The sequence below is a fragment of the Marmota flaviventris genome, chromosome 10, assembly GCF_047511675.1.
Source record: "Marmota flaviventris isolate mMarFla1 chromosome 10, mMarFla1.hap1, whole genome shotgun sequence".
Taxonomy (NCBI): domain Eukaryota; kingdom Metazoa; phylum Chordata; class Mammalia; order Rodentia; family Sciuridae; genus Marmota; species Marmota flaviventris.
In genome coordinates, this window is record NC_092507.1 from 111,071,500 (window position 1) to 111,095,973 (window position 24,474).

General features: G+C 37.0%; 1 pseudogene; it reads left to right on the plus strand.

Moving 5' to 3' along the window:
* Positions 1 to 22,492: 22,492 nt before the first annotated feature.
* LOC114079521 (vomeronasal type-1 receptor 90-like) lies at positions 22,493 to 23,558 on the plus strand (annotated as a pseudogene).
* Positions 23,559 to 24,474: the final 916 nt, after the last annotated feature.

Here is a 24,474-nt window from a genome sequence, read left to right on the forward strand (position 1 = left end):
ATAATGAATCAGATGTAACTTTTATATGTTCATATCTGAATACACGACCAATGAAACTCTACATCATGCCCAATCACAAGAGTGGGATGCTAATTAGAATAAATTATACTCCACATATGTATGATATGTCAAAATGCACTACACCATCATGTAGATCTAAAAATCTCAAATAAAAAATAAAATAACAACAAAAAAGGTACCAGGATTCTTACTGTGGAAATATACAGGACAGCAAGTTTTCTTTGGTATTGAAGAGTGGAAAGCAGTGTGAACATTCCTCAGAGATCATGGTATGGAGCCAATTCCAGAGAGAATTGGAGAGCTAGTATCTGAGACTGGGGCCTCTGATGACTTCATGGCTGTGACATGCTCAGTACCTGGAAACATTTCTGTGCAAAGGTGCAGAATGCCTAGCTGCTGTGGTAATGCCCTCCATGAGGAGTCTCTGTGCTAGAGTCTTATCAGCCTTGACCTTGATCTCAGGCACTCAGCTCCTGAAAATAAAAAAAGCTCTTGGTAGACAACCACAATGTTTCACCAAGTTTCACTGCTCCTGAACCTGTCCACATAACAGTAACTTTAAACAATGAACTTCCTTGAGAGCTACGCAAAGCTCCTAACATTGCACATGGCAACTTAATATGTAACTGAGAAGTATGCTGCATGATGTTGCTAACTCTGTAACTTGCTTAGTGATACAATGAACAATGATGTACAAATAATGCCAGTGACCTAAAGTAACCTATTGATGTAAATAAAGTGGAACAAGCAGCCATTTTGCCTCTGATCTTTGCTTCTGTCTCCTTTTAATTTCTTCACAGCCTTCTTGCTGCAGCAGGAGACATACCCACAAAGAAGAACATATCTTGCATCTCCTATGGATTCTTCCTTCTTCCACTTTCTCTACCTAGACCTCAAGCAGACACTGCTGCCCATTATCAGGAGTGTCTCCACCCTCATTCTGCTCTCCAACATGCCAATCATCTCTGGAAACACCCTCACAGTTGAGCTCAGAAGTCTCATTCCTAGCCATTTTCTAGATATTGTCACTTAAGCTGGTAATCAGATCAACTCTCATATATACATACCAAATAAAGAGGGTTAACAGAGAAAGCATATCTCCATGTGTTCATGTCCTCCCCAGAGAGCAGTTATGGTGTGCCATGCATTACCATATGTGAATTGGCTCATGTAAAGAAACTTAGGTGTCACAGAATAGTCACATATTTACTGTCCTCCTCAACGCAGATTTCAAAACATGAATGATATATTTTTCAGTGCTGATAAAGACCTAAGGTCTTATGTGTGGCATATCCAGGGGCCACAAACTTCTCAACACAACAAACTTCTCATTTTTTCCACATAATTTTTGAGGATGACACAGTACTGTCCACAAGTTACATTAGCCAAAGAAATCCATGAGCAGCAGGATGGTCCTGGTGGTCCTAATTTCTGGAGATGCTTTTGGAGACAGGCTGGTGCTGTGAAGGTGTGTGACTATCACTTATGCCTGCACAAAAGAGCCACCATATGCACAATGAAGAGGGCTATGAGCACTATGAAAGAGATATCCTGGAGTATCCCTAAGATGGCAAATAAATGCCTGAAGAAGTGGCCCAGGTGTTATATAGTATAGAATTGAGAGAAAAACAAAGGTTTGAGGTTTTATGGGTGTTACCAATAAGGGAGATTAAGAGGTGAGCCCTAATAAGTGTATTGGAGCCCCAGAGAATGCTAAAGAAACATAGGTTGTGAGAGGATGTTTTACTTCTGAACTTTGCCAAACAGGATGTTCTGGGGCTGCAGATGATGTCCTGAAGAACACTTAGCCAGCATGTGACACATATGGAGACGTACCTTATCAGCCTGTACAAGTATAAAACTGATTTACATGTGATGTTATCCCCCAAATCCCAAGACCCTGAAATGTCTGTAGTTATGAAGACTTTGGTCAGCAGAAGCATTATGTGGATTAGAGCCAGGAAACAAATGGGCAGGTCATTGGGCTTGGATCTGTGCTCCAGGAAAAGCACAAGAACATGGAAGAGATGAAGGATTGTTCTGGCCAAGATCCCAATGACAATTTCCCATGAAAAGGCTATTCTTATGTTCATGGTATTGCAGTTTGTGGTTTTTATTCATCTTATGTAGGAAACCAGTGCACAACCAATGCCTGAGAATAAGGACAGAAAATTCTTTATTATAATTATTGCTGTCTTTTAAATTCTCAACCAGTATATTTGCCATCATGAATATTTCTGGTATGGGCTGAGGTTGTGGCTCAGTGGTGGAATGTTCACCTAGCACATACAAGGCTCTGGGTTCAATCCTCAGTACCACATAAAAATAAATAAATAAAATAAATTTCCCTGTCAAAACAGGACCATAATAAATGACCAAAACAGAATCGTGACCAAAACACCATTTCTAATGAGAGAACCCTGAGGGAATTTTAGATTTTGTATATGACTTGCTCTAGATGGTTATATATCCCACATGTATTTTGTCATTGGTTCAGAGTGACTATGTGGACAGAGTGCAATTATCAGTAGAAACATATGCCAACATTTTTCTTTTAATCTTTACACATGTGAAGTGAAGGTGGTAAATAGAATCATTTAATTTTCAGGTTTTATTTAAAGAACAAGGATCCTTCTCACCCCAGAAAATGGGTCTCCATGGGAGTCTAAGATTTCTATTGTCCTCCAAATAAGAACTTTAAACTCATAAGGCCCTTGTATAAAAATTATACTGCAAAATTTGGGGTATCTCACCAGGTGTGGTGGTGCATGCATGTAATCCCAGTAGCTTGGGAAGCTTAAGTAGGAGGATCACAGTTTTAAATACAGCCTCAGCAGCTAAGTAAGGCTGTAAGAAGCCTGGCAAATCCTGTCTCAAAATAAAAATAAATAAATGAGTAATAAGAGCTGATGATGTTGCTCAGTGGTACAGTACCCTTTGGCTCACTACCTGGTACTCTCCCAATGCTTTTATAGCTTTTTGTAAAAAGTGCAACTCTTCCTCAATTTGTGCCTTATAACTGTGAGATATATATCATTATAAAATGCTTCCAGTCACATGTTCAAAAACTATTATCAGGAAATAAAAGGTGTAAGGACTAATTAGTTCGTGGTTCTTTGCAGCATGTAGTTCTAAACAAAGTAAAAATAGAAATGTTTGATTTTATGAACAGGAGATACCAATTAAAAATTCAAGCTATGTGAGATACTTGGTTAAGATACTGGAAAATGTACTTGGTTAAGATGTTGAAAAATGTAGATTTTTAAAATTATAAATTGCATGGTAGCATTACAGATGTCCAACATTTTCCAAAATATTGATCAAATCAGCTGACATAATTCTACATCACACATTCATCAAACTTGGCTTTGCTTCCATGATAAATTGACAAAATAGAAAAAAATAATCATCAAAGATCCATATGTCGCTAAGTTTTATGGGTCACATTTTTTCATTAGCTAACAGCCCTCACTAGTATTCTGTGATGTTTATGTGCATATATATATATGGCATATGCCTATTTTAATGCATTTATTTCAGTTAAGGTAAATCATATACTGATAATGTTTTAAAAAGAATCACCTGATATATATATATATATATATATATATATATATATATATATATATATATATATATATATATATATGTTTTGATATTTTTATCTGTTTTGATATATATATACATATATATATCAAAACAGTGAATAATAATGCTAAAGTTTGTTCTTTCATATTCTTTCCATTCTTTAAATTCAGGTGAATTCTTTTGAATCACTTGAGCTTTCCACACATTGCAAGTAAACCTCTTAAAATGGTATATTTAAATCATATACAACTTAAGATACGAGAATGAATTATTTTCATCATTCCTTGGGATACTATGGTCTTCCAATTGAAAGCATTTTATGAAAACAGGATGGACATATGCCATGAATTTGGCACAATATTTAAAAAAGACATAGTGTGGGTGGATCATTGTTTAAAGTCTCTGGAAAAATTCTCCTTGTCAACAGAAGAAATTGACACAAAAATCCAAAATTTGACATATTTTTACAGAGGACTAAACAAAGAAAGTGACCCAAATTAAAGCAATCAGAAACAACCAATGTTATTAGCACCTTCAGAACATGAGATGAATCTTCACAAAGTATGACCTTAATTGTCAAGAAGTTTCCAAATGTTGTGGATCACACAGAACTACATCAGTGAAAGAAACACCAGATATCTATGTATAGTGTTTATCTTCAAGTATTATAATACTAAATCTACTTTGTGATAATATATTATTTTATTTGACAACATAATCTAGGGTATGTGGGCTCTTAATAAACAGTAGCTGGGAGATGTCCTATTAGTGTCCTTCCCCTGACCCTACCTCCTTCTGCTCACAGTTGGCTGTTGTTCAACAGTGTTGAACAGCACTGTTCAATAGATCAATAGCAGAACAAGGGTTTTCTGCAACTAGAAGAATGGTCAGGGAGACCTTCCTCAAATAGAGCTCTTTGGGAATAATGATGAGGTAGCATCTGACTCACTCAATGAACCAAGACCAAAAAAAAAATTGAACTTAACACATTGGAGGAAACAAGCCGTGGACATTCTGTGTCTAAGGACATAAGTCGCAGGGAAAATAACAGGAATTTCTTAAATAGGTGACATTTGCAGAGGACATATTTGGCCAAAGGAAGGAAAATGTATGTTGGCATATTAATAAAACAGAACATACATGCAATAGGAAACATCAAAGAGAAATGTAAGCTTTGATTTTTAAGATCTGGGGAGGAAAGCTGGGACAGCCTCAGTGGAAGAAGAAACAGTTAAGACATTTTTATCACACACTGCAGGCATTCTGAATCCTGTTACTTCTGAATGGGTGGTAATTCTGTGACATAGCCATCATCAAATTGGCCAAAAATAATAATGACTGCCCTTGTTATTTCCCTCAGGCTGTGGTAGGACAGAATGGGAACTTGAGCAGCCTCAAAGCTGACAGGCTGTGCCTTTGCATGCAAACAGCAGTTCTGCTTACTGACATTTAACCCTAGAGGTTTGCAGTGGCTAACAGGGATGTCAATGATAACTTCAGTAGCAGCAGATGGAAACAATACCACAAGGACAGATCAATCCCCCTTTAGGCTTAAAGCAGTCAAAGTCCCTAAGCTATATAAGTTAAGAGTCCCTGGGCTGTTTCCAAGCTTGTATCTATGTAAATAATTTAGAAGGCACCCTCCAATAGTCTTGCACCAAGTTCCTTGCTTTGGTGTACTCAAAATTTGCTTGTGTATAAAAAGTAAAAGCCCTGCTGAACTTGGGCTCCTTCCTTGGCAATTAGCCCTCTGGCCATGGTAGCAATAATAGTGTTGCTTGTAGATCTTTGTGACCTGACCCCCATTCCACACTAAAAAGGACAAAAACAAGAAGTGTTTGGGAGAAGGACACTTATCAGGAAATCCCTGTGTTATGTGGACACTTATCACCTTGTGGGTAAACAAGTTACAGAGGCGAGGGGGGAAAAAAAGAGAGAACACATGTGCTGTGTTAGTGTGGACAGTTATCACCTTATGGGTAAACAGGTCACAGAGGGGAGGAAAAAAAAAGAGAACACATCTGCTTTCTCATCTACAGAATGAGCATATTCATCCAAACCTCTCAGGATTTGGATGATGTCTCAATAATATCGTCCATCTAGGACTGAGCAATACACACCCAGCCTTATGTACATGAAAGAACATACTTTGGGGCTGGGGTTGTGGCTCAGCAGTAGAGTGCTCGCCTAGCATTGAAAAATTATAAATGAATCCCAAGAAGGGAGACCAGGGCTCTGTGGGCTTCAAGTTCCCTATTTTTTTCCTCTAAACAAAATGTGTTTCAGAAATATCCATTATTAGAGAAGTGGTAAGGGATATTTTTAATATGAACAATAAATACACAGGATAAAAAGACTATTATTTATTTCTCACCAGCTTTTGGAATTTATTTACCAGGTCCTTTAGAGCCAGGAAGGGGAAAATCCATCTTTATTATAAATTTAAAATATATATTTAATATACATTCATAGTCATGGTATTCTCCTTTGACATGTTTTGACTGGTAGAGGTTGAGCTTTGTTAATGCTTACATCATTAATTTGAAATTTATAGAATTACATTGGGAAATAAAAGAAGAAAATACTAGTAGATGTTTTGCTGTGATGTTGTGTCACTTTTTCTGTGATGAGGTTTTGAACAAAGAAGTCCTTCCAAAGAACTTAACCCTATTTTTAATTTCTCAAACTATAAAAGTTACTAATTCCAGTGCCGGTTCTGTTTGATCCATAAAAATGGGAGAAGCAAAACTCAGTATACTTGATAAATGTGAAATTAAAATTTATCGATTCCCTGTTTACATGTATAGGAATAACGACTGATTAAAATTACTAGACAATATGTTGTTTATAATTTGGGCACTGATGTGTCTAGTCAATGAAAATTCTTTAATTCAGAAAATCAGAGTGAACCTATACTTAATTGATGTTTCTGAAGAAAGTTGACTAATTTTAATGTCTCAAAATTAAAAAAAACAAGGGGCTGGGGATGCGGCTCAAGCGGTAGCGTGCTCTCCTGGCATGTGTGCGGCCAGGGTTCGATCCTCAGCATCACATACACATAAAGATATTTTGTCTGCCGAAAACTGAAAAATAAATATTAAAAAATTCTCTCTCTCTCTCTCTCTCTCTCTCTCTCTCTTTAAAAAAATTTAAAAAAACTTTTTTAAAAATAACTGATGAAAAATCCCTCATTGCTTTGATAATAATATAATAATCTGAGTTCAATAGAAAGAAAAGAGCTGAGTGTCCCTTCTCTAGCTATCAAAACCCTCACCAAATGGGGAGAGAGGAGTGGAGTGCTGGAGAACAATGTTGTTCGATTAACTTGAAGACAATGTTTTATAACAATGATTACCACCTCAAGGATAATCTTGATAAGATGGCTGAAAAGATGTGTTATTGCAAGGGAGAAATGGAAACACAGCACTCAGAAATATGATAAATGAAGAGTGTAACATATACAGTCTAAACCATCCCATGAAGCAACCTAGTAGGATAAAAAATTGCATAAGAAGCTGATAGCAATCTTCAAAACAGGAAACCTGTGAGCAACACAGAAGGTCCCTGCCCTGCATATGAGCCCTGCATAGAAGCCCCCAATCTGAGCCTGTCAGAAGAGTTAGCACCCCATCCTGTGCAGACTTCTCTCACTTTCCCTAGAAGGTTTATAAACAGCGAGTTTCTTTTTATATCAAACCCATGTCCAAAATCTCAGGGCCCCCAGGGCTCTCCTGAGCATTATCTCTAGATCAGACACACAATGGTGAGAATCTCAAGTCCTGAGCTGATTTTCCATGGTAAAAGTGACTTGAAGAAGCCTCGTTTTTCCCATCCATAAAGCTTGACTGTGCCCAGTAAGACATAAATCCAAATGAACATATAGTACTTGCTTGCCAAGGACCTGTGCCCATCCTTTGGGGAAGAGGAAAAACAGCTCAAGATGAGTAAGCCACATGTTCAAGACCACACAGCTGAGGAAAAGTGGAGGGTGAGGTCTTATGCATACACATGTTTCTTTAATCCTTCCAGTGCTCATATGCAGGGCAGGGACCTCCTGTGTTGCTCACTAGACATGCTCTGAGTCTACATTCTTCCTGGCACATAGCTGGTGCTCAGCACCTGCTCAGGCACATTAATCCAGTATGGTCAACAGCTGCATTTTGCAGATGAATGGACTGTGACTCAGAGTTGAGTGAATTGCTTCAATGGCATCCAGTTCTGAATTGGGAGGTCCAGGTGTGATCATACTCCAGAACCAAGGTTGGTCATTGGTCCCTCAACCAATATTGTGTGCATAACCAGAGAAAATTCGGCAGAATCCCATGTATTCTATTTCCAGTGGGAGGTCACCCAGAGTGGCACAGTGGGAGAGAGTGGAAGATGCTTGCATATGTGTTCGAGGTGATGGAATAGGAGATGTAGGGAGACTAGGTGGAGCCAACTGTGCAAGATGGAACCAGGTGTGGGCACATTTAGATTTAGCAAGTGATCATGGATTTAAGTCAATCCTGCCATCCCTCAGTGTTATAATTGATAAAAGAGAATGATTCTGTGGGCTTAGTGGAAACTAGAATATGGGAAGGGTGTGTCTGGAGGTGTCCAGTGGTGTCCAGTTGGACCAGAAGTGATGGGCAGATTGGATCAGGTGAAGGCAAAACCAGAGAAGTGGATCCCACTGGGTGTGAAGGAGACATGGTAGGCAGCTGGGAGAGGTGAAAATACTCTGAGAATCCTGTCAGATGTCATTGTGGATTGAGGCTGTTCAGACCCAAATGGAGAGGGGGAAACTTGTGCTTCACTGGCCCAAGATATGACCCCCAAATCTTTCCATGGATGGCTCAGTTTCCCAATGGAGGGAGGTAGGAGACACCAGTGCCCAGCCTTCCTCATCTCTCTCTCTCTCTCTCTCTCTCTGGACTTTCTATGTACTCGAGTGGGCTGGGTGCTGCATCTCTCACTTGTGACCTTGTGGTCCTCTTTCCCTGGAAAGGATACTACAGAAAGTCAACCTAGTGACTTTGCTTCTCAGGAGAGATCATTTATCCCTGGCTTATTCACAGAGCCTTCTTCTGGTACCTGATGTGTAGACAGTGTGACTTGGAGGTCCAGAGAAGTCAAATGTGTGGTTCAGCAGCCATTCACCCCAGGCTGGTCTGCATTCAGAGTTCAAGATTTTAGACCCTCAGACAGGGACTCTCTAGTACCTGGGCATTAGGTGAAGTGTGATTTGGAGGTGTGGCCTTGGCCCCATGCAGGATGACTCCAGGAGTTTCACTGCATCTGTAAAGGTGAAAAAAGATGGAAATGATGCCTGCCTCTCAGGCTATTGTGAAGCAAAGCCCAGATTATGGTTCTCTAAAACATGGTATGGGATACACATTTTGATAGTGTCATCATTTACTTTTATATATAGAAACATTCTCTTTGTAATTAAAAAAATACTTGTTTTTATTAGTTATACAAGATAGTACAATATATGTTAACATACATATAAGGAGTAGAACTTTGCAATCTTCTGCATGCACATGTTGTGGAGTTACACTGGTCATTTAATCATATATGCACATAGGATAGTAATGTCTGATTCATTTTTGTAGCTTTCCTGTTCCCATTTCCCCTCCCTCCCACTTTGTCTAATCTAAACTACTTCTGTTCTTACCTCACCCCACACCCCTGCATTGTGTATTAGCTTCTTCATATCAAAGAAATCATTCAGCCTTTGGTTTTGGGGGGACTGGTTTATTTCACTTAGCATGATAGTCTCCAGTTCCATTCATTTACCTGCAAATGCCCTAATTTCATTCTTCTTTATGACTGAGTAATATTCCCTTGGGTATGTACACATACCACTTTTTCTTTACCAATTTATCTGTTTAAGGGCACCCATGTTGGTTCCATAGTTTACCTATTGTGAATTGAGCTTCTCTAAACATTGATGTGGCTGTGTTACTGTAGTATTCTTATTTTAAATCCTCTGAGTATACATCAAGGAGTGGGAAATTTGGGTCAAAAGGTAGTTTAATTCCAGGTTTTCCAAGGAATCTCCATACTGCTTTCCAGAGTGGTTGTCCCTATTTGCAGTCCCACCAGCAATATATGCGTGCACTTTTTACCCCACATCCTCACCAACATTTATGTTACTTGTATTCTTGATAATTGCCACTCTGACTGGAATGAGATAAAATCTCAGTGAAGTATTAACTTTAATTTATCTAATTGTGAGAGATAATGAACACTTTTTTATATGTTTCTTGACTGTTCACATTTCTTCTTCTATGAAGTACTTGTTCATTTCCTTAACCCACTTATTGATTGGGTTATTTGTTTTTATGCTATTAAGGTTTATGAGGTCTTTGGGAGATTAATGCACTATCTGAGGTGTAGATGGTAAAGATATTTTCTTATTCAGTAGGCTCTCTCTTCATGTTCTTTATTGATTCTTTTGCTACGAAGAAGCTTTTTAGTTTGATTCCATCCCATTGATTCATCCCTTTTATTTATTTATTTATTTGTGATGCTGGGGATTGAACTCATGGCCTTATGCCTGTGAGACAAGCTCTCTACAAACTGAGCTATATCCCCAGTCCCCATTGGTTGATTTTTAACTTCACTTCTTGCACTTTATCAGTCTGTTGAGGAATTTAGTTCCTAAACCAACATGAGGTAGATTTGGGTCTACTGTTTCTTCTATTAGATACACGGTTTGTGTTCTAATGCCTAAGTTCTTGACCCACTTCGAGTTCAGTTTTGTGTAGGGTGACAGGAAGGGATCTAGTAAGAGATCATTCTATTTATGTGAGTTTGTCAGGGACTCACATGTGCTAGGCAAACGCTCTACCACTGAGCCACAATCCCAGCCTCCAGGGTCTTCTAAATACAAAATCATACCATTGGCAAATTGAGATTGTCTTTTGAGTTTTTAATTTCCTACTTGTATCCTTTTAATTTCTTTCTTTTGTATAATGGCTCTGTCTAAAGTTTCAGGGACCAAGTTGAATAAAAGTAGTGAAAGAGGGCATTTTTTCCTTGCTGCAGTTTTTAGAAGGCCTGCTTCTAATTTTTCTCCATTTAGAATGCTCTTGGGCTTGGGTTTAGCATATATAGCTTTTACAATGTTGAGGGATGTTCCTAGTATCCCTAGTTTTTCTAGTGTTTTGAACATGAAAGGGTGCCATATTTGTCAAATACTTTTTTTGCATCTATTGAGATAATCATATGATGATTATCTTCAAGTCGATTGATAGGATAAATAATGCATATTGATTTTCTTGTGTTGAAACAACCATGCATTTTTGGAATGAACTTCAAATGATTGTGGTGCACTATCTTTTTAATATGTTTTGGTATCCAGTATGCCAGAATTTTATTGAGAACTTTTGCATCTATGTTTATCAGGGACACTGTCTGAAGAATTCTTTCCTTGTTGTGTCTTAATCTGGTCTTGGTAGAAGGGTGTTACTAGCTTTATAGAATGAGTATGGAAGAGTTTCTCTTCTTTTCTATTTCATGGAAGAATTTGAAGATAATTCTTGTTAATTTTTTATGGAAGGACTTTTAGAACTCAGCTGAGCATTCATCCTGGTATTTTCTTAGTTGGTAGGCTTTTGGTGGCGTCTTCCATTTCTGTATGTTGAATCAACCTTGGGATTTTTATTCCATCCTCAAATCTCAAATTGATCTGTTTAAGTTGTGTACATCCTCCTGATTCAGTATGGGTAGGTCATATGTATCTAGAAATTTGTTGATGTCTTCAAGGCTTTCTATTTTATTGGAGTTAAATTTTCAAAATAACTTATGATTATTATCTGTATTTTAGTACAGATGTCTATACTGTCTGTCATGATATTTTCTTTTTCATCATAAGTTTTAATAATTTATCTCACCTTTAATAATTTATCTCTCCTTATTAGCTTATGCTAATGGTTTATCAATTTTTTTATTTATTTCACAAACCAAATTTTGTCAATTTTTTGAATAATTTCTTTTGTTTTAATTTTATTGATTTTAACTGATTTTAATTATTTTTTGTCTTATGCTGTTTTGGTATTTATTTGTTCTTTTCCTAGGGTATGAGATGCAATATTAATTTTCTTTTAATTTGACTTTCTTTCTTTCTTTTTTTTTAATGAATGAGCTCAATGCAGTGAACTGTTCTCTTAGAACTGCTTTCATAGTGTCTCGGAGATCTTGATATGCTGTGTGGCTGTTCTCATTTACTTGAAAGATTTGTTTTTTTATTCCTGATTTTTTTCTGGTGTCCATTGGACATTCAATAACATTTTATTTAGTCTTCATTTTTTTATTTTATCCTAGATTTCTAATTTTATTTCATTATTTTCTGATAGATGATATAATATGATCTCTATTGTTTGTATTTGTTAAAAGTAGTTTTGTGGTATAAGATATTATCTCTTTAGAAAAAGATCCTTGTGCTCTTTAAAAGAAAGTATACTTCATCATTGATGGATAAAATACTTTATATATGTCTGTTAAGTCTATATTAATGATTATAATATTTGAGTATTTTTTTATTTAGTTTTTGTTTATAGGATCTATCCAGTGATGACAGAGGTATGTTAAAGTCACCCAGTATTATTGTATTATAGTCTATTTGATTCTTGAAATTGAGAAGAGTTAGTTTGTGTATATAGATGTTCCATTTTGGGGGGCTTAAATATTCATTATTGTTATCTCTTATTGATGTATGAATCCTTTAAACAATATAGAATGTCATTCTTGGTCTTTTCTGATGAATTTTGGCTTAAAATCCACTTTGTCTGATATGAGGAGGAAACTATGTTCATTCAACGACATGTGTGATATGGGTTTTTTTCTTTTCAATTTTCACCCTCAGTCTGTGGATGTCATTGCCTATGAAGTGAGCCTCTCAGAGAGAACATATTTTTGAATCTTTTATTTTACTCCAATCTCCCAGTCTATGTCTTTTGATGGATGAATTTATACTATTTATGTTTAAGGCTATTATTGAGAAATGATCTCATTCCCAGTCTTTTTTTATTTATTTTTAGTTTTTATTATGAATTAATTTCTCCTTTGATTATTTATTTAGTGTAATTAATCTTTTTGTTGGCTTTACCTTTTCAAAAATTCTATCTTCATGAAATATTTTGCTGAAAATATTATGTAGTGCAGGCTTTCTAGTTGTGAATTTTTAATTTTTTTATGGAAAGCTTCTTATAATCCTCTAATCTGAAGCTTAATTTTGCTGTGTATGGTATTTTTTGTTGGCACCCATTTTATTTCAGAGCTTGGTAAATATTATATGAAGACCTTCTAGCTTTGAGGGTCTGTGTTGAGCAACCAGCTGAGGTCTGAATTGGTTTTCCTCTAATGTTACCTGCCATTTTTCTCTGGCAGTATTTAAAACTCTACCCTAATGTTGTATGTTAGAAAGTTTTATAATCATGTGGCTTGGTGTGGATCTGTTATAATTTCATACATTCAGGGTTCTGTAAGTCTTCAGCATTTGATTTTCCATTTTATCTTTTAGGTTTGGTAAATTTTCTGATATTATTTTACTGAAGAGACAGTACATTCCTTTGGTTTTTATCTCTGCTCCTTTAAATATCCCAATCTTACTTTTGGTCTTTTCAGGTTACCCCCTATTTCTTGGAAGTTCTGTTCATGGTCTCTTAAAATTATTCTCCATAAACTCAATTTTCAAGGTTATATGTATATTTTTTTATCATTGCATGATACTATCTTCCAAGTGGTCTAGTCTGTTGATGATGATTTCCTTTGAATCTTTAATTTGGATTATTGATTACTTCATTTGGAGGATTTCTGCTTGATGTCTTTCAGAATCTCTCTCTTTACTGTCGTGATACTTTACTTCCTGAATTTTATCTCTAATTTCAATACTTAAATTATCCATTACCTTTGAATCAGTTTAATATGTTCATTCTAATCTCCTTTTCTTTCATTTTTTCCACTGTGGTATCAATAAATTCTGTTATTGGAGGATCTTGTATTTCGGGGGGTGATGTGTTCTTTTGTTTTTTCAGGTTCTTTTTTGTTTCTACCCATTTATCAGCATGGATCTGAGGCAATAGGGTTTCTACCCTATAAACATATTGTGTCCCTACAGGGGAAGACAAATAATCAACCAAAGCAAGCAATATACATCTGTCACAACAAATGTAAAGGATATGTTCAGTTATTGCCTATGACTAGTTATACCATAAGGTCCTTTGGATCACATATCTGATAATTCTTCATATAATTTTGTATAGGCTACATTGAAAACTGAATTATAATTATATATATTTTTTCTACCAGGGACAGTGTGAGCTTCTTCCTGACTCCAGTAGTTGGGAACAGGGATCTCCTTCCAGTTTTTCTTAGAACATAGTCCTGCTTGGGTTCTGCCTCAGCCTTAATTATGGTCAGTGGGCCTCTGATCAACTCAACCACATCCACCAGCTCTGCCTTGACTTTTCCATATTTTGCTTCATTTTTTTCTTTTCTCTTTTATTATGGAGACTTTACAAACTTTTAAATTAAGGTTTAATTGCTGTACATAACATTTGAGTTTATTCTGACAAATACATACATGCTGTTTCATTTCTTTTTAAATCCTCTTTTAAATTTTATTTGTCCTTTTTTTTGTACCAGTGATTGAACCCAGGGACACTTAATCACTGAGCCACATTCACAGCCCTTTTTTCCCTTTCTATTCTGGGACAGTGTGTCACTAAGTTGCTTACAGCTTCACCAAGTTGCTCAAGTTGGCCTTGAACTTGCAATACTGCCTCAGCCTCCTAAGCCACTGGTATTACATGCATGCTTCACCATGTCTGGCTCTTCTTTAAGTTTGACTGGCAGCTTGAATCCTAAAGTTGAGGACTTGGAAATTATGGAATACAGGACCCTGTAGTACCTAGAAACCAAGTGCTCTATGTGACAGTGCTAAGGGAAGGGGATTTCTGTCACACATAGCAGGAAGAGGGCCCTCAGAGCCACTGGGAGGACTCAGAAGATGCCAGGAATCTCTTACCCCAGAGTCCAAGAATTGCAAAGTATGAAATAAGTTCACACTAATTTAAAGTTGGGATCAAAGTCCTGAAATTTATATTGACTACATGATCTGACACTTCAGGTCCTTCACCCCTCTGTATCAGTAGAACTCATGTCAGGGAAAATTTTTGAGTACAGCTCTCCCCTGAGTACTATCATCCAGGAAAGAATTAAAAAATTAATAAGCAAGTGAAATGTTCCACTTGGGACACCATGATTCTCTCCTCCCCTGGGGAAATCCTAAAACACTTATGGAGGCACTAAAATTGCAGACCTGCAGAGAAATGAGTTATGATGGTTTTTCTCAGGTCATCACATCCTCCTGAAAGTGATCTGGGTAAGTACTTCTCTGTTCCACAGAAGCAGGCAGCATTAGAGGGCAGGCAGGGCCTGGAGGAGGCCAGCTGGAACTCTGAGTCAGATTTCTATAAGTTCAGTTCGGTCAAGCAGTGCCAACCATAATCCACAGCTCACGGGATTTTTAATTTTTTTTTTCCATGCAGTGGGAAGTTTTCTTACTAGTATACTTAATGCTTTAATATAGTGGCTTATAAAGCTACATTTTTAGCATTAAATGCTACTGATAATTTTATATGAAATACTATTAGTAGATTTCAGTCATGCATTCCTTTTTTGGAATATAATGACTTTCATTCACTTAACTTATCAGTTTTCAAGGATGATATTATTCTCTTAACATTTACAAACTTTTGCTGTGGGTTTTCACTGAATACACTCAGTTTTTCTCTTAGCATCTTTGCAATCAATTAATACTCTTGAAAAAGTGACCTGTATTTTGAGTTATTAAAAATAACTCATAGGGTTGGGGTTATAGCTCAGTGGTAGAGTGTGAGACCAACCTTACACATGACTGAGTTACACTCCAGGGCTGGGTGCTAAGGCTCAGTCACAGAAATGTGGCACCCTTCTTGGGTTCGAGGGTCGTTGTCTCGTGCATGGGTGTGTCTTGCTACAGCCCCATGGGTGAAGATATGCACACCTGTTCCTTTGTAATATAATCCCTTGCCCTGTTTAGGATAAAATCTTCCATGGAAGTGCCTTTGTGTGTGTCCCCTTCTCTTACTGTGCCCTTGGGTGTGGCCTACCCAGGTGTCAGTCAACCTGCTGACAGTGGACATCATAAAGATAGACTCAGCCCCCTGAAACCTTACCCTTGCCTCATTTGAATAGCTTCCCTCAATAAAAAGGGTCAGTGTGTACTCTCGCTCTCTCTCTTTCTGCAGACCCTTAAGATCAGAGGAGTCGTCACAGTGACCCCAAAGAAAAAGGAATTTGTGTCTCTTGTGTGGTTATTTTGTGCAGCCCAATAATCCCAATTTAACTGGAGTGACCCTTGAGCCTTTTAGTCACGGGAACAGAAATCTGGCAGTAGAGTACTTGCTTAGCACATTTAAGGCACTGGGTTTGATCCTCAGCATCACATAAAAATAAATAAATATAATCAAAGTATTTTTTTAAAAAAACTTTGTTTTGAAGACAGGTTCTTTTATTCAAAGTATCACCCTGGAAAGAAATTTTGAATATGATCATTCATAGAAAAATACATACTAGCATTTTCTCACAAAGACATTTCTTGCCCTCCTGTTAGTTTAACAAATATTACATAAGTGGATTCAGCACTTGAACATGAACTCTAACCACAAGGACATGTCTCATCAGAGGACAATGGAAGTTGGGCTGAAGTTACATCAAAAATTTTTTTTGAAAAATAGGGTATAAATTTTGTCTCCTTAGTAGAAAAGGGCTCAGAAGTAATTTAGCAAAATTTACAGTAGATGAAGACTGATATCCATTTATATTCTGACCATGTACCATTTTAAAAATACCTTTTCTATTTTCATTAATAGTGAATATGTCAGACTCATTTTATGAAAGTACAATTTTAAAACAAAAATTTTATTTATTTAATTTATTTATTATTTATGGATCTGTGGTACTGGGAATTGTATTGAGGCTTGCTTCACCTGTTTTACATCCTCATATCTTTTTTTTTTTTTTTTTTTTTGAGGCAGGGTTTCAATAAGTTGCCCAGGCTGGCCTCAAATTTTCAATCCTCTTGCTTCAGCCTCCTGAGTCACTGGAATTACAGGTGTGCACCATCATACCCAAGTTGAACAAAATATTTTCATCTTACTAGTCTCTATGTTTTTGTGTTAGATTTTTGTCTCTCCCCAACTTCTGATAGATAATTATGATTCAAAAATATATGTGAATTAATCTACTTTTCTTAGTAATAAAATACAGAGTATCTGATGGGAAAGGAAAGTGGAATTCACTTAGTAAGAACACAAGACTGTCTTTGTTAAACTGTTGGGTTGAACAGAGAGACCTTCTCACTTAGGATACTTTGTGTTTCTGATGGGTGATAGCTTTATGTTAGTGAGAAAGCACCTCTAGGTCTTTCCTGTTTGTTTAAATTGGAATAGTAATTGCCTGTTCTTGATATTTTTTCTTTAAACAGATGTAAAAATCTTAATATTGTGTATACCCACATATAAGCAAGCACTTTGAACTATACTTTAAAAATATTTTAATTTGCAAGAAAAAAAATATATATAATTCTCACTTGTGTTTGGGGTGGTGAATTGAGGAGCAAATTAATGCCTTTCTTACGTTCACATAGTCAGATTTTCTAGTTCATTCTCCCCGACTTCATGTATTTCTCAAATGCTGTGTCCTTCCTGTAGGAAAAATTAGGCTGGAAATCAGAGTCATTGTCAGTGTGCAGGTTTATTTAAGCTACAGTGGTACCAAAGAGCTAAGGCTAAAACATCTCTGGACCTGGGGTTTGGAAATTATTTTTTTTTAGAATTATCCTCAGTGGAGTGAAACATGCCAGTGGATGGATGGGTGCATAACAGTTATTTTCATAAGCTTGGATCATAGCTCAGTGTTAGAGCACTTGCCTAGTACAAATAACTCACTATATTTTATCCTCAGAACCATATTAATTAATTGGTTGGCTGATTGATTGATTGATTAAAATAAAGGTTAAATTTCAATTTTTATAAAAAACAACTCTCTGTTTCATATTTTAAGTCATACAGAGGTTTCATGAGTTTTTACTAAAGTAAACAAAAAATAGCATCTTTTCTACAACAACAAGCTCAATTAACAAACCTAGGTTTTTACAAGAAAGAGAAACTCAGCCTTTACAACAAAGAAGAAGCTTTGTTCGACCCACAATAATCTCTCTGCAGAAATCCTGCTGGCATTCTTTGTAAAGATCTTGTTGGCTAGGAGAGAAGTTTACATGTATTAATTATGATAGGGTCTCTGGAAATCTGAATTATAGTAAAGGTTTCTTTGGTGGGGGTTCCTGGTGACTACATCATCTTTAGAACTGACTTTCGAGTTGGTGATGGTTTTTCCTTCCCTGGTGTGTCAGCACTTCTCCCATATTATGTTTGTTATTTTCCAGCTCATTTTTTGCCCAAAGTTGGAGTGTGTTGACCAGTGTACCTTCATACATAACCCACTCCAGTGTGTGTGGTCACTCTCACATCCTGGCCTTCTGCCCCTTTTAGATTTCTTTATAGATAAGAAAAATATTAATGGCATTCAAAGTGAAGTCAACCAGCATGGTGTAGTGATAACAAGCCAAGGTAGGCTCTCCCATGTATATAAGGCACCTGCCTAAGTTTTGACATAAATAATCATGCATCACCTTAATCTCGAGAATTATGTAGATTATTCTCATGCTGTGGACATAAAAATAAAAGAATTACATCCTTTCATCCTTACCCTATATCAGTTCACTCACATGACAATACATACCCACATTTTCAAGGGGTTTTCTGAGGACTTTCTGCCTTCAATTACACTCTCAATTTCTATCCTGAGTGTTGTCTTGGGTACAAGAAACCAAGCATTTTCTTCTGGTCACTTATTTCTGGTCCATTTGGTGATAGCATATATTTCAGTATTGGCGATGATCTTAGTAATTGCAAAATAAAACAAAGTCTGAAGTGAATATTTCCAGGATACATGTTTTAGTGAGAATCTGAACTGAGTTCTCTCTCTCCTGAGGGGTGCCCAGCTTCCACCATGAACTACAAGGTCCCTCAAGCTTGACTATAGAGAGTTCATGTGCCGAGTTCACTCTAAATTTTTTTTATTCTATTTACCTTTTGTTTTCCCCCTCACTGCCCATATGGACTTTCCTTTTTCTTTTCTGTTGTAGACTTACAAATGTGAAGTGTTTTAGAGCTTTTCTCTATGTTAGTTTCTCTGTGATTTATCCCCTTATTGATCTACCTCCAGTCAATCTGAGGGCAACTGGATTTCTCCCATGTGCAAGATAACAAGTCTTGTGCTTGGAATGTTGGGTGAGTCAGCTCCATCTCAACATTGTCTTTTATGGAAGTTCCCATATTATCCTGCTCTGTGTGGAGAGCATCTGCCCTGTCCCCTGATCCCCTGAACTGTGCTGTCTCCTCCAGTGTGAGTGGGTTGAGGCATGGATAAAAAAAGACATGGCAGATGTCTTTTAGCTTGTTGTCATGACATATTGATATTCTACAAAAAAAAAATTGTCTAGTACAATGTTCAGAATATCTCTCTACCTTTCTTTATAATAATTATGTACAGATATAACAATGGTATCTGGAGCATGTGCTTCACTAATATGGGTGTGGTGTATAAAATTTGGAGAGAACTGATGCTTGGTGATAGTTTGCGTGGTCTCTTTGGGGGCTCCATGCAAGCTAACATCAGGGGTTGCTGGTGTATGCACCTGATGGGGTCAATTTCCTGGATTCATGGTATGATGAAAGGTGATCAGCTTTTCTGCCTCAAGGAAGATTTGCTGTTTATGCTCATCCATTTATGCTTGTAGGACTCCAGTCCCTCAGTAAATCTGAGTATGATATAGTCCTATATCCTCAGATTACAGATTTTCCAAACAGACTACCTGACCTGTCTTATAAGGTTATGTATTGTTAAGACTCAAGTTTTCAAAAGATATTTCAAGTGAAGCTTGAATTTCACAAGAATAACTTGAGAATTCAAGTTGGCAGCAGGTTTTATCTCATATCATTCTTTTAAAATATGATGTGAAAGTTTTTTCTTATTTATTGATGTTATCCCTTTGAAAAATTATTAGAGTATATTTTGTAACTTACATGGAATAGATAGATGAGAAATGGGTGTATTTTTTATACATAAATGAAAGGCCAAGAAAACCATTTAGGGTTGTGTGCTTAAAGAGAGCCAGTGAGATGGCACCTGGATGATGGCATGAATATTGTTTTTTTTTTCTCCTGGGCACATCAGAGGTATAAAGCTTAATTTATTCAATGTGTAAATAGATAAATTTACTTAATTAGTATGTTAGAAAATAAACTTTTTTTTCTAATTCTTATTATATAATATCTATCTTAAAAATCAAAATTTCCAAATTATTGGGACTTAGTGTCCCCTGAGCCTTGAAGTCTTACTTGCGGCCATATCTATGGAACTAAAACAATGAAGCTTTCCTTTAGTAAATACAAGAACTGCATTTACATGTGGCTGTGAAAACAGTGTTGACTCATGCTTTGATTTTCAGATGATAAATCTATGAGAATACTTGACAGGAACCCATTTCCCATATTCTATCCTTCATCTTATAAGTGATTGAGTCTTGAGTTGCAGCAAACAGCTTTGTGCTGCAGGAAAGCATTCCACATGGTGGGCACCCCCAAGTTCTGTAGTGTTATGGTTTGAGTGTGAGGTGTCCCCCAAAAGCTCATGTGTGACACAATGCAAGAAGGTATAGAGGAGAAATGATTGGGTTATGAGAGCCTAAAACCAACCAGTGAATGAATGCCTTTATGAGATTAGTTGAGTGTAAACTGAAGGTGGTAAGGTGTGCCTGGAGGAAGTGGGTCATGATTGGGGGTATATATTTTGTATCTGGCAAATGGAGTCTCCTTTTCCTTCCTGATCAACATGTGAGCTACTTCTCTCTGCCACAGTCTTCCACCATAATTTCCTGCCTCATCTCAGGCTTTGAGGAACGGGGCTGCCCATCTGTGGACAGAGAACTCTAAAACCATGATCACAAAAATAAACTTTTCCTATTTAAAATTGTTCTTATCATATCTTTTAGTCACAGCAGAAAAAAAGCTCACTAACACACTAGTGTAAAATTCATGCTAGGTTCCCATAAATATGCAGAGATATCTTTCTTGCTTGAGGAAGACTTGAAAGGTTTGACTGCCTTGTGGAATCACTAACTAAATTCTTAGAAAAGAATCATCCCACCCCATTTAAATGTGGCTGTGTTTACCACTCTAATTGCACATGCCTCCTATGTAGTGGAAAGAAACCTATCACATTGTTCTGATAATGATTGATAACTGCACTCTAATTAAAGACTAGGTTTTTCTGTCTTGAGTTTCTAAAATATATAAGACTTACAGTTATCTCTGATGATTCAATGAAGAACTTTAAATTGCATGTGTCCTTACTTTTAGAAATCATGGAATGTCTGCTACCTTGGTATTCATTTTTCCTTGATTTTGGAAGTGATGTCAGAGATGGAAAATATTTAAAACGGTATGTGTTCTCTCAAGTCAGATGTATGGAAGTCAATTTAATATTAACAGTGATAGCTGGCATTACTATCCTGGGCATTTTGACATTTTATACCTTTACACACACAATATCTACAGGATGAAAGTATTGTGATTATCCATACTTTACAGATTACTGGTTCAGATGTGTTAATTAATGCCGTAGCCTGGCTGGCTGGGCAAAATAACCGGGGGATGACGAACAACTTGTGTACGTTGATACAGCAGGAGTGGGAGCCATTTATTGTAGGACAACAGAGGTATTTATACATTCCACACAGCTTATCTTAATTAGCATAAACTAGATACATCAGTCAACCAATAAGGAATCTCCACACTTAATGGCTCGCTGGCGTTACTTCACAAACCACTCCCTCTGGCAAAATGCCAGGCGCCATCCTGACTTGTTTACAGACTCTAACAAATTAACCTCTCAAGTTCTGAATTTAATAGAATCAATTTATTTATGTAATTTCACACTTTGTGACTTCAGAGACACCTCAGCAACATTTGTTCTCTATGAATATACCATATTCTATGACTGGGGTTGTGGCTCAGCAGTAGAGTGCACACCTAGCATGTAAGAGGCCATGGGTTTGGTCCTCAGCACCACATTAAAAATAAACAAAAAAAGCAAAGGTATTGTGTCCAACTACAAATAAAAAAATAAATATTTTTTAAAAGAAAAAAAATATATGATATTCTGGCCACCTATAAGAATAAAGACAGCCCTGAAATAATATAACTGTTTGCATGGCTATCATTTCCAGAGAGGATATTATTTCCACATTTATGCAATCTTGGCATGCAGATTCCACCCTGTATTTACAACTGTTATTTTGTGCTGAGAACTTTTTCAGGTTCATACAGAGAAAGTTGCATTCTTCTTAAGTTTGAAAAAATAAAAAAAGGAGGGGCCAGGGCTGTGGCTCAGTGGTTGAGCACCTGCCTCGCATACATGAGGCACTGGGTTCAAACCTCGGCACCACATACATAAATAAATAAATAAATAAATAAATAAATAAATAAATAAAGATACTGTATTCATAAAAAATAAATAAATAATAAATAAATAAATAAAATAAAAAGGAGGCAAGAATCAATGAATACCTCTCATTTAACAAGACAATGTGGCTGCAGATATGGTGCATGGTCACTGGAGGGCAGTGAATATGCCCTCCTGACATGATTGGGTCTCGGTGGGGCAGGGAAAGTTGTCATGCATCCAGGAGGGTGTCCAGTGGACTTGCGTTCTGCAGGAGGAAAGAATGCCTCAGGACAACCCCACACATTTGCTCGTGACCATATTTGGAGAAATTGATGAGGACAGTAGTATTCATGGTAAAGATTTTTCTTCCTTTTCTCTCAGATTATTCCTATCCGCTTCTTCCCCCATGAGGATAAATAAGAACAGCCAAGCTTCCAGCTTCACTCACATTAGAAACATGCTTTTCTCTGAAGTCAGTGTTGGGATTGGAGGCAATACTGCTTTGCTTCTCTTCCACATCCTCACGTTCCTTCTCAAGCACAGGTCCAAGCCCATCAACCTGACCGTAAGCCATTTGGCCCTTGTTCATGTGGTGATGCTGCTGACTGTGGACTTCATAGCTGCAGACATTTTTGGTACCAGGATTTGGGCAGTGGCTTCTCATGTAAATCAGATATTTCCTGCACAGATTGATGAGAGGCCTCTCCATCTGTACCACCTGCCTGCTGAGTGTCCTCCAGGCCATCACCCTTAGCCCCAGAAACTCCTGCTTGGCCAAGTTCAAAGGAAACTCTTCACCTCAGAGCATGTGCCGCTTTCTGTTCTTCTGGGTCTTTAATATGCTCATCAGTGGTCGCTTCTTGATTGCCATCATTGCCACCCCCAACGTCACCACACTCAATCTCATGTTTGTCACTAAATCCTGCTCTCTTCAGCCCATTGGTTACTTGTTCAGGTACATATTTTTCTCACTGGTCACCTTTCAGGATGTATCTTTTATAGGGCTCATGGTCCTCTCCAGTGGGTACATGGTGACACTCTTGTGCAGGCATAAGAGGCAGTGCCAGCACCTTCATAGCACCAGCCTGTCTCCAAAAGCATCCCCAGAACACAGGGCCACCAGGACCATCCTGCTGCTCAGGGCGTTCTTTGTGGTCATGTACATTTTGGACTTTGCCATTTCTTCCTCTTCTGGGATGTTGTGGAAGAGTGACAATATTCATCACTGTGTTCAGATGCTGGTGGGCAATGGCTATTCCATGGTGAGTTCTCTGGTCCTAATTGGTACTGAAAAACAAATTAGGATGTTCTTGAGATCCATGTGGGGGAAGCTCATTAAGTGCTGAATTATTCAATGATGTATCATTCACAAAAGATGGAGTAAAACCTGTGAAGAAGTTCAATAGCCACCTCTAGATTATCTGTCAAAATACTATAAAAGACAAAGGTGTTCCTGGTCCTGCCTTTGCCACTGTAACTTTCTTTTTTTTTTTCTTTTTTAATTTATTTCTTACATACATGACAATAGTGAAGTGCATTGCATTCATAATTATTCATTCATAGCACAATTTTTGTAACTCTGTATATAAAGTATGTTCACACCAAATTATGCCATTCTATATGAGCTCTCTTAATTTTTTGCTTACAATTCTTAATACACCTTTATACAACCATTTATCATATCTCTCTTTGTATATAAGGTATGTTGATGCCAAATTCACATCTTCATACGTGTATTTTGTATAATGATGACCCTCTCTTGTAAGCAAGTTTTCATGCATGGTATGACTTGCAATGCCATCTTGGGCACTATTTTTAGTCTTTTTACAAGTTGATCCTTCTGCCCTTGCACAATTGGAGGTAGATCTAGCATGAGAATAAAGAGATCAAGAGAAAAGTGGAAAAAAGTCATAAAATGAAGGTAGAGCAAGAATATTTGGGGGGTTGCTGTTATTATATGTTCAATGTTACATAGGTAGATATTTATCAACTTATATGTTTTTATATATATATAGTTAGTGACCACAAGGAAACCAAAGACCAAAATAACAACCAAGTGAACCTGGCAGAAAAATAAAGAACATCCTAACCCATAGGAAATAGTAACAACCACAGAATACACACAGAATAGCGCTCAGGAAAGAGCACATGTTACAACATGAAACAAACTTTGACAAACTTGAGGATATTGTAGTCATGTCAAGTGTCACAAAAGAATGAGACTACTAATAAATTACATTAGGAAAATGGACATTCACAGAT